At 40.5% G+C, this 12,031-nt stretch overlaps 1 protein-coding gene across 1 annotated transcript in view; it reads left to right on the top strand.

Moving 5' to 3' along the window:
* Positions 1–12,031, top strand: part of cdh24b (cadherin 24, type 2b) — a 175,701-nt gene that overhangs the window by 73,290 nt on the left and 90,380 nt on the right. The gene's annotated exons all lie outside the window — the stretch shown is intronic.

The raw sequence follows: 12,031 nt of genomic DNA, 5'->3' as shown, positions 1-12,031 counted from the left end.
CTAGAGGAAACATTAAAAACGCTGGGGTGTTGTTGTCATACAGTTGTCTACAGCAGCAGATCGTTCTGTGTTTCTACTGGTCAAAGTGAAGGCTGTGATGGGAGAATTGGATCTCAGTGAAGGGCAAGTGGTCCATAACTTTAATTCTGGAGACAAAAAATGCAGGCTTAGCGCCCTGTGGTCCATTGCCCAATAGGAAATGTAGAATACTCAAAAGTACTTTAAAAGTGCTTCAGTTACTTTTCTCAGGGAGTAACGTTGGAAATACTTTAAAAGTACTTGAGTTAGTTTACTCAGGGAGTAACACAGTAAAGTAACTGGTTACTTTTTTAAAAAGTAACGCAGTAAAGTACTTTGATTACTTTTAAAGTAACCCTTACCCAACTCTGCTCATAGTGCACTGCATTTTTCCATACTTCTCAGTGTGAACGCACTTATGCACTCAAAATAGTAAGTGTAAGTACAGAAGTACGTGATTTGAGACACAGCACAAGTCTACAGTGACACAGGCAGTGCCTTGAGGCTTTAATGCACATTGAAAACCAAATTGTAAGATGGATGAAAGTTGAGGTCTAAAGCTATCTAATATTTTTTTTAGATATTTTTTGGGGCATTTTGCCTTTAATTGATAAGACAGTCAAGTGTGAGGGGGGAGAGAGAGAGAGGGAGTGACATGCAGCAAAGGGCCACAGGCTGGAGCTGAACCCAGGCCACTGCAGCAACAGCCTTGTATATGGGGTGCCTGCTCTATCCACTAAGCCACCGACGCCCCGGACTACTGTTTTTAAGCCCAGAGTTTGGCCTTTTGGCTGATGCCCTCTTGTTTTTTTAAGCCAAAAGTGACCATATTTGGATAGCTTTTTCTACCAGGCTGTAAAATGTTTATTTCTGTTGTGAAGTTGGGCATTAACATACAGCCTATGGGGATAGAATACTGCAGAGATGACATTTTTTTGTAGGCCAACATGGAAATTAGTGTCACCCTGGTATCTCTGTCATACTGTAAAGCCACTAGGATTTTTCCATTGGATTTTGGAATCATTGCAGAAAATAAGCTCTCTGGCAAATAAAAGCTCATAATACTTACACATTTTGTTCAGCAAGATAATCTCCAAACCCCACTGTTATTATTTTTGAAGCGTAAATGCAATTTCCAGAAATATAAAGCTAATTTTAGGCTATAAACAAACTACATATGGTCAGCATGGTGACATTCTGTAGTCTCATTAAGTCACTTGTTAGCAATTGCCTTTTTAAGACACCTAAATGCTTCAAAATTCACAAATAGGGTATTTTCTGATGTATTTTATGTCATACAAAAAAACAAGAAAGGCCCTTAAGCTTGAGTTAACAAGAGGCCTTATGTCAGGCATCTAACCAAAAAAACAAAAAAACAAAACAGATTTACTTCAAGATGATGGAACCAGGAGTGTTAAAATGGTAACTTGTTTATGGGATTTACGATTCATTCCTGCACCACTCTATAGGCTTGCTTTGGTTTAAGCCTCAAGTGGCCATTTGATGAACTGCAGTTTTTTTCACTTCGATGTTGACTTTATTTTCAGCCCTGGAGGTTGCTGCTGGAAGCTAACTGAAAGACAAAGACTTTATTTGGATTATGAGAGCCTTAATTCTTGTGAATTTGAATGAGCAAGTCTGTTTTGGCGGCTATGTTGTCTTGTTGTTGTTGTTTTGTTCTTTTAAAACCTACTATTTAAACTATGTTTGTTATGGCGAACATGTAGATAAACAGTCGCCTATTTACACATCCAACAGATGCAGAGCCACATTATCATTCATTTGAAGTCGTGTTTCTGGCCACCTGGCAAATGTAAATCCAATATTCACTCTCTTTTAGTTGTGTTTTTAAATCCTGACCTGAATATCTGGCTCTTTAACTGTTAAATGTTCCCTGTTCCCCAGCCAGTCTGTCTGCTGTTTGTTGCTGGACAGGCAGTGTACAGTGGGTTTATGAGAGCTTTTTTGTTAAAAACAGCTGCCTGCTGAGGCTGAAAACAAGGCAGATAAAAGCTATGTGAGTGAACCAAACAGTTAAACTGTGATACCAAAATAACAAGCACAAAGACACCGGACAATTTTGAAAATTTTCATTAATTGTTGATATAAAAATAGGGATTAGAGCAGCTTTAAATTTCTCTAGCATTGTTATAAAAACATTAGTATTTTAATTAATGTTTTTGAACACTTACTCCTTCCGGAAACTGGGTGGTTATTTGTACCCAACAGCTGGTGTGAGCAGTGGAGGCCAAGGGAGAGAGGGAGGTGGCTTGGGCCACGGAGAGGAGGAGGCGTGTGGCAAGGGCAGGTCAGAAGAAGAGAGCGGGGTCAGGATGAGACGAGCAGCAGGCCAGGGAAGAGCAGTGAGCAGGTGATAGGTGGCACCTGGTGGGAGGGGAGGCGGGTGACAGAGGTGAAGAAGTAGGAGGAGGAAGATGGGAGGAAAAGAGGAGGAGGAGGGGAATCTTCTCTTCAGCTTGCTGACAGATGCAGGCACACAGGTTAATATTTTAATGCATCCTGAGAGGCATGCCAGGGCCAACACAAACACATGCTGAGATAATTCAACTGCAGTGACACACTCTATTAATATAGTATGTAGTATATACTGTCCACACCTTGTAAAATTATATTAAAAGCACAAGGACCCTACAGACATGTTCCAACAGTACAGCACAGTGTGCTCTATATTTTTAAAGTAGGTCTATATGATATTCAGAGCATCTCTATGACTCAGAAGTTGTCTGCACACAGCTCTCAACATAGAGGTGGATGACCACTAGCAGCTAATGGTGCTAACAGTGTGAACGGTGCTAACACTGACAACGTTGCTGACAGAGCCAGTGCTGTTAAATGAATACTTCACCTGCAAAATGACCATGTTAGCGCACACACGGCAAGACCGTCTAACACAACAAAGAACAGAGATCCTCGGATTACAACACACACAGAGTGAGCGTGACATTATTCTTTGCTCAGGATTCCTTCACTACACTATATCATTTAATACTAAATAGTTATTTGCTGCTGTATCAGTGCTCTGAATATTCCTGCACATTGCAAAATATAATTACTTTATTATTCTTTGTTTATATGGCTGTAACTGTTTTCACATCACAGTCTAAAACAACCTGTTCATTTGGAGCAAATAAAAAAAGAAAAAAAAAATCTAAAATCAATTGTGCCCCCTCCCCCCTTCACAAAAACTCAATACTAATCACAAAATAATGAAAAAGATAAAAAAGCACTTGAAATCCCCTTTCATTCCTACTCCTTTTCCTTTACACACACACACACACACACACACACACACACACACACAGACATGAAATCACGCAGACTTTTGGTTCCTAATGGTAAAAGCCATTCCTCTTGGCAGTGGCACGCAGTGGCATATATGTGGGCGATTTGCCCTTTAAATGTACAGCAGTGAGTTAAGCCTCCAGTGGCCTTTTCCAAGCTCGTCTCCTTCGGCTAAAAATATGATGTGAAGTATACACCACCAGAGTGGAGCACTGAAGCAATAAAACACAAACAATCGCCCGACGAGCCGCCACACACACACTTACAAACACACTCCCTCTCATACATCAGCTGATTATGATAATCAAAAGTGGGATTTGCATACTCTGAGGCTAAAAGCACAGTTTTGTCCTGAATAATGTATTGCAGAGGAAGGGAACAGTGGCAAGATGCATTGAACAGCTTATGGTGTAAAAAGGAAAAGTCTAATAATGATGAATAATGAATGTTCTATTAGGAAGTGTGTGAGTGGGAGGAAGTTTGTGTGAGTGTGACAGAGAGGGATTTCACAGTCTGTGTGTGTATGTGTGTGGTGTGTGTTGAAGTGGAGGCCACACAGTGTGCCCTCCAGAGACAGACTGAATTAGATCAAACGAGAACAGGGCAACATGTCCACACCACAACTGAATTAAAGAGGCAATCGACGCTAACCAAACTTCAATGCTGAATCAATGGTGGATCAATGCTAAACAATTAACTGCCGCTCCTCATGACGTATTTAAACAGTGTCTGGCTGTAAGACAAACAGACAAGGAGCGAGAGGAGACTGTTTTCAATACTGTTTGACATTTTACTGCAAGCGCAGAAAAAAAAGGGAATTTCCCCCCACATTCGCTGCGAGAATGGGTTTGATTGAAAGTTCAGACGGAATTTAAAACTTGTCACAGTACAAAGGTCTTCTTCCTCTGAAGTCACAAGTGCTCCTCAGAGGCTGGCTGCTCTCTGCTTCTGTTGCTGTTGGGGGGGTTTATGTTCGAGTGGCTCTGCATAATTGGAAGGTGTTTTTGTTATGTGTGTCTGCATTGATTAGCGAGGAGAGCCGAGTAGAGCAAGCAAATTTGCATGCATGTGTGTGTCACACCTGTGAGAAACACAATTTGCATACTTTTTATGGATGTTTTATGTGGTTATAATGGTTTGTGTTAGCCCAGCAGGGAGTGTTTTCACATCACGACAATTATCGTCTTTATTGAAATTGTGGTGAAAGAATTTTAAAGGTAAAGTATAACTTGGCTCTTATTCTCATAGTTTTGGCATCATTTCTCTTTTTTATGATAACATTATACTCACCGTCGTAATAACTACAGTATTGGCAGGGCAAGAAACAAGCAGTGAGGTGATTAGATGGGATGTAAGTAAGCCAACAGTTTATAAATCATCTAATCCACTTGATTTAAAGGTAAAATAAATCACAATTGTGTGCACAAATATTATTGATAATAAATCCCTCATTGCCCTGAAAAAAACAGACCCTTGGTCTGTTCACTGTGATGGATGTTTATCAAGGACAATTTTGGTAAAAGCTTTTACCATTTGGCTTGTTTCTTTGTTTTTAATATGTTTGACTAATTTTTAGCAGTGCCAATGTTTCCACATCCCAGCAAGTGAAATCGGTTATAATCAGTGATAGAAATGATGCCCAAAACTATGACAATAACACCCAAATTATAATTTTTTCCTTTGATATAATCAGTGACTTGGTAGGGACTGTATGCAAATTAAATGTGCCTGGTGCACTTATTCAGTGACAGTATTAATAAACATTGATTTAGTAGCTCTTGGTTTGAACACATTTTTAGTGTTATATTATGGCAAGAGCTAATTTGGCATTGCTTTATTTTATGGGTTTGCAATTTCTGAATAATTTACTCATAATTTCCAATATATTTTCTGGAAATAACCAGGTAATGTGGTAGCAATTATAGGACAAATAAAATCAAAGTGTTAAATCAGTACTGTTCCAGTGAATTAGTTCAGTTAATAGTTAGTATATCTAATGATAAATAAGGAATGATGCGTATTAACTTGGGTTTAAATTAGGCTTTAGCTTCAGGGAAAGTCCTCTTTCTTCCAAACTAGTACTAAGGGAGGCTCTTGTTTATTTGTTTGTTTGTTTCTTAAATGACATCTAAGGCAGTGATACTGATAAGTTTTCGATGTAGTGAGTCCCTGGGACCTACAAGTGGTCAATCATTGAGTCATTGAGTCATTTGAGTGTCCCCAAGATATCTAGTGTTTTCATGACAAATTGAAGGGTTAAACTTGTGTTTGATGTTATATGGTTCTCTTCTAAAATCCCCCAAATGGAAACTTGATTCATAAAACCATTAGACAGTATATGTGTCTTCATACAGTCTGTTTACAAAACATTATACAAATGTCACATCTTTAGTTGATTTTAGAGCACACCCAAATCATCTACCACTATCAAGTAAATCAAATGTGATATATGACTGTCATGTTATATTCCCATAGAAATAGAATTTCTATTGGTAATCCATTAAATGTATATAAGCTACTGTATAAATGTAATGGTTCAATGCTTATTCTCCTACTTTCTGAGTTTTCCTTTAACTTTTCCTTTTAACTTTTTGAGACATATGATATATGTGCTAAGAAACGTGTCCCCTGAACAGTAAAACATCATCGGGTCATCACTGACACAATCACAGTATCACAATGTAGCATTATCAGAGGGGAAAAAAATGGGGCGTGTCTCCTGCTTTTACGGCAGACGTTGCAAGGTGAGATCAGAGAAATGTCTGTAGTAATATCCTACATATTCATGAATTAGGGCACATTTTATGAACCTAAAAATGTAAGGTAATTGTCTATCCAATTCTCCCCAAGACCTGGTCGCTGACACAGTCGCCTTAGTGCACAGAGTTTTATAGAGCCAGCTGGCTGGTCGACAGACAGGTGACAGATCTGTGCAGAGCACCAGAACAAAAACACAGACAGTATTAAATAATAACTCAGTGGTTTCTGTGACATATAAAAAATAAGTAAGCGTATAACGCCACTGTTTCTATGATTACAGCATGGATTTGTTGTTCACAATGTAGCATTATCTAGGAAAATAATAGGGTGCATCCCCCGATGCATTGATAGCGAGTTCACTGCGTTCTTTCAGATTTTAATGTGTCAAGGATGCAGGACGTGTTCCTAGCAACATCTCTTCTTAAACTGAGCTTCTTTCCCAACTCAAATCATTTAACCTCACCATTTAATTATGATGCCTTACCTGTTATATTTAAATCATACGGATGCAGTTAATCCCATCCTTAAATTTGAGAGACATCACCAGAGCCTTCTATACTTGTATCCACACACTTGTTTGTGTTTGCATATGTGTGTAGGTGTTTGTGTGTTATAGCTCGCACTCCTGAGGTCCAGATGGGGTTCCATTGCTCTCCAGATGGGAAAGAGAGCGGAGACGTCTGATGATGGCAGAGCTGATCACAGCCAGCCCAGAGAGTTGTTGACTTTAATTACTAGTCGCTGTGTAGATGTTGGCCTCAGCTTTGTGCTGTGCTCTATTAACCGCCCTACACTTCCTGGCCTGTTCTCAACTGTTTCTTCTCTCTCCAGGTCAGGCGCTGCTCACACTCACAGGCACACATTAAGTACACACACACACGTACACATACACACACATATTCTTAGTCACGCCTTGGCTTCTTGTCCACTCTGTGCAATGACTGTGCCAAGTGGAGGTTCAGCCAGGGCAGAAGGAGACTCAGAGTCATTACACCTCTTTCTTTAAAGCTACCGTGGCCAACACACACACACATATGTGCACACACCTGGAAAGATTGTTGTTAAAATGGTCATGTATAGTATGAGCCACACATGCACACAAACGCAAACACACACGCACAAACACTTACACATACCCTCAAGCAAAACTAATGATATCTCAGTGGTAGGTAGGCTGGCCACAAGGCACAGTTTCATTTCAAACAGGCTCTCTGAACTCATGGGCCCTGTCCCAAATTAATTTCGCTGCCGTTTTCCCTGATCGGCCCTGTTTCTTCAGACATCTCTCTGAATTGGTGGGCCTGCTCCAAATCGATTGGCTGACCCTGTCCCCTCTGCCCTGCTTGACACTCCCTGGCTGATATGAAAGAGCTGGCTCACTCCCAGCCCCTGGCGATACCACCACCCAGCTTTGCCGTGGAATTTGACTGGGGGCTCACGGTTGTCCTATAGGCCTGCGGTTCTTTTGAAGTCACCACACAGAAGATGAATAGCTTCCCCTCCTCCTTGCAGAGGAGATTGGAGGATATTCTCACACCTGCCTGCGTGCCCTCACAAACTCTCCCTCATGTGTTCGGGGAGTTGAACCTTGCTGCCAATCGCAGGGCTCAGCGGTGTCGCTGTACGCCTTTTGGCGTTTCACGTGAGCTGCCAGCCGATTTTCCACAGTTTGTAATTTTTCCTGCTACTGTAACCTCACCTCCCTCTCCGCCTCACACAAGCACAGCGACCACATACACACACTGAATTTGTGGGGGGAAAACATCCACATTCATTAGGCTAATGCATGGCAGTGGAAAAAAACACATTTTCCTGGTGTTTTTATGATTTATTGTGCAGCAGAAATGTGAAATTGTGTATATGGGGTATTAGTTATTTAAGTGATTTAGAGGTTGGCAGAGTACTTTTCCTCCTCGTTTCGTGATTTATGGTTATTGCAAAAATGTGAAATTGAGTATATGAGTATAAGCATATTACCTTATGATAATATAAGTAATTGAAGAGATTTAGGAGTCTGGGGAGGCTGGGTGTTGCATACACAACTGGTGCCAGGGAAAATGGAAATGGCAGCTTATCAGACTGAAATCACTCTCCAAGCAGAGGTGACACATCAGTAAATTTGGCTTTTGTGGCCAGTGGCTTCATATTGTTTGGCTCTTGATATATTTGATGGTATATCAGGGGGATATGAAACGCAGGAGTTATGAGATGTCATATTATTCAAGTTAAGCGGATGTGAAAGATGGTGATACCCAGTTGTTGTTATAATATTGTTTGGATATTCTTGCACACTGACAGGTGGCTGAAAGATATTCCAAGGCTCTGCCATAAAATATCCATAGCCATTATATCTGGTTAAGTACGTTTTCCTTATTATACTTTCCTATTAATCTAGGAGGAACAGATAAGGGTGAGGGGTCAGCTTTAAATGGATTTGGTTTCCTTCGGCTGGGCTCTCCTGCTCCAGAATGACTCTGAGCGGTGCTTTCAATCAGCTCTGCCACTGCTCACTGTGGTAATGATGGCCGGGGCTTCATTAAGAAGCTCGTTAAGTCCCCTCGTTAAGCTGCAGGGCCGTTAAGACTTTGATTGTTAATGGCTCTTCGTTAAGAAGAGTGAGGAACCGGGCTCCCATGGTGGTCCTGACCAGCCGGGTGTTTTGGCCAATTGGCCCCAGTTGGCCCCCACAGAAGATGGAGGATGAGAGCATGCCTAAACTCAGTGCAGGTTGAAATTTAAGACTTTTCAATGAACTTGTGTGACCCTGGCTGCAACAATATACAATTCGTTTTAATAACAAAACCTGTAAAGGCACACTGGTAGTGCGACAAAGCAAATGGCTGCAGCTCAGTTTTTGTCACTGAACTGTACAATTTAATACAAAAACAAACAAAAGCAGGGCAGCCAAAACTATGATGGAATAACATGATCTAATAGCTTACCTGCTGGTTGCCAAGATACTGTAGATATGGCCCACTGTTGGCTTTGTACATGTAGATTTTTCTGTGGGTGGTGATAAGTAAAGTGTGTGTGTTTCTTTTGGCACACTGGTACTTTCAGGCAGTCACACTGTTCTGCTCACCCTGTACTGATTGTGCACAGTTTCCTTGTCATTTTGAAATAGATTGTGAAATTGAGGCACACACTAGTTTGCCTGAACATTTGCAGCACTTTTTTCTGCCAGGTTTGTAAATCGTACCAGAGCTATCTGTAAGAGGTCAGTGAGGGAGGTCATTTGTTTACTTTGCTATAGCTATAGATGGTGCGCTAACACATATTTGAGCTGGGCAGAGAAATCTGATCACAAGTGGTCACTGGAGATGGATCCTAAGAGCCTATGCAGTCTGTCTTAAATGCAACCTGGGTTTGCAGTGCTATTGCCAATCTATATAAGGACTGGTGTGAGAAGGGCAATATGAGCTGTGGCTGATTATATGACTGATGAATGAGTTAAGAGCAGGGGACAGCTGTTGGACAGGATGATTATGGTCTGGATTGGCCTTTTTTCATTAGGTACATTTTGATACACCACATTTGGAAAATCACAGGTGTAAATAATACAGTAAATGACATCTGAATTCCATTTAGCTGCTTCAGTTTCAGGGTCCTGATACTCTGAAAGTGATACAGATACCAACAGAGTACTTTATTCAATACCTATAATGTACCCAGGATGGAGTGACGTGTAGTAAAGACATACTTTCAAATGTGTTGGTGGCATCTCAGCACACTGAACTGCCAGCTCCTTCAAATACACTAGATTGGACTGTATGGGTTGTAGCTGCTGCTGCAGGAGTGTAAGCTCTGCTCCGAGGGTCAATCGCCAGATCCTGCCAGATGCACACACAGTAACTGTTAGCATCGGTTAACATAACCTAATGATTATTAACTGGTTTAATGATGGAGTTGTGTTGAAAAAAGTGCACAAGTCTACACTGAGAAAAGTTATGTGATGATGTATTGAAATGATTTGCCAATCAAAATGAGCTTTTTGAGAGTTTTCATACTTGAAAAAATATAATGTCCAGAGAAAATTGTTGATACACCCCAGCATGATGATGCAGTCCTTTGCCCAATGTATCTGCTCAGTATGTTTTATAAATGAGGTTAAATACGGGGCTTCCCTGGCAAAGCTCATGCTCTACAATCTGACCATTAGATAAGTAGTTCACAAACGAGTGCACCCAGACACAACTGCTCATGAGCACCGCAGAGCTGTGTACGGGTTTTGACATAAAAGCAATGTATAGCTGTATCTTGGTTGAAATATATATAATATAATATAATATATATATATATAATATGAAATATATAGCTTGGATGTTTTCACATTTCTAAGCTTACAGTGGTAAATGTTTGGTATTTACAGTAAAAGATGTTAGGTGAATTGTGAATTAAACACATGGTCACTTCAGTTAATGACACAATAGTTCCACAGGCTAACTATTAGCTAACTATAAATAGGAACAGAGGTAACATGAACATTAGTGATGGGTGAAAATGAACAAACACATTTTTTTAAATGACTCTTTTTGTTCTGTATGTACCTGGTCAGCCTGTTGTAGGTTTGAGTGCTCATGAATCCCCGTCTTTCCCACTTGCTGTTCTGATAGGGTACTGCCTTACACCGCCTGCTATGGTGAGTGAACAAGACGTGTTAAACCAGAATTTAGTGGAGACCACCACTCAAGGCCAATGTTGTATTCACGTGATTCTTGGATGGTTGTTCTTCCAACCTCGGTGTGTTCATCAGCATCAAATTGTAATGTTGAAACAACATGGACGCTACTGAGCATTTATTGCTCAGAGCATTTAAAGAAAACATTGATGATGAAGAGCGAAAGAAACCATTTAGTTGAGACATGAAATTTAACAGTGGACAAATTTTTCAGATTATTCCGACACCACATAAATGCAGCACAAGGCTGATATATCTGAGACGTCTGCTACATTTCCCTCAAGGAGGAGAGATCGTTGGTCAGTGACCTTTATGTAACATCATACTGAGCTTACACAGCCCACCTTCATACAAGAGGGATTCTGAATCAATGCATAAAATAAATATTTTATCTTTACCAATGTCAACATGTACATGATGACTGGTAATGCATTGAAGACAAGTTTTGTCCGACGGGCAGCACTAGCTGTCGTATGTGATTGTACTATAATGGAGTGTCACAAAGTATGGTGTGACCATACTTTGTGACACTCCATTATAGTACAAAAAGTATTAAAACTCAACAGGTTTGAAAGGTTCGATACATTTGCATGAATCAAGTTGAAAGAACTGAGACCCCTAAGTTACATTACAGGATGCATGGATATAGACAAAAGACTTCAGAGCAGCTTAAGTTCTATTTCTAGTTCCCTGAGTGCATACCACACTGCTCTCACACAACACCCTCTATGTTGGCTAGAGTGCTTTTAGATTTTCCAATTTGCATCATCATTTGAATAAAGGGATGTTTTCAAGGTGAAGTGTTGTTTAACTTTTGACTTTGCGCCAAATTGTTCACACAATTTTCTCTTTCAACTTGCAGATAGTCTGAACTTATGATTGCTTTCTTAGCTATAAACAACCTTGTCAACATCCGTACTTATCGTTTACCCCCTGGGAAGCTGGCGTATCCATGCCATTTCTCCCCCCTTGCAAAACTGCGATCCTCACAGTAAATGAACATTTCGATTCACAGTATCCATTCTCATTTCATTTAGCAAATGTGCTTAGCTGTTGCCATGCAACAATGCTTTCCTGAGCTAACCTACCCATCCCCTCCCCAGCCGGCTCTTTGCTCTTCTCTCCGTCTAAAGTCACAATGTCACACTTTCTTGCGAGAGGTGGCTAATTTAGCACTGTTCTTCTTTTTTTTTTTTGGTCACAGTTGCTATTCGATCCACGTAGGTGTGGGGTAATGAGATTGAATCTTGATGTGCTGGGTGCATCCCGCTG

Source organism: Epinephelus lanceolatus, chromosome 12, assembly GCF_041903045.1.
Source record: "Epinephelus lanceolatus isolate andai-2023 chromosome 12, ASM4190304v1, whole genome shotgun sequence".
Taxonomy (NCBI): domain Eukaryota; kingdom Metazoa; phylum Chordata; class Actinopteri; order Perciformes; family Serranidae; genus Epinephelus; species Epinephelus lanceolatus.
The sequence above is the reverse complement of the archived record's forward strand: the minus strand, read 5'-3'. Positions and strand labels throughout refer to the sequence as shown.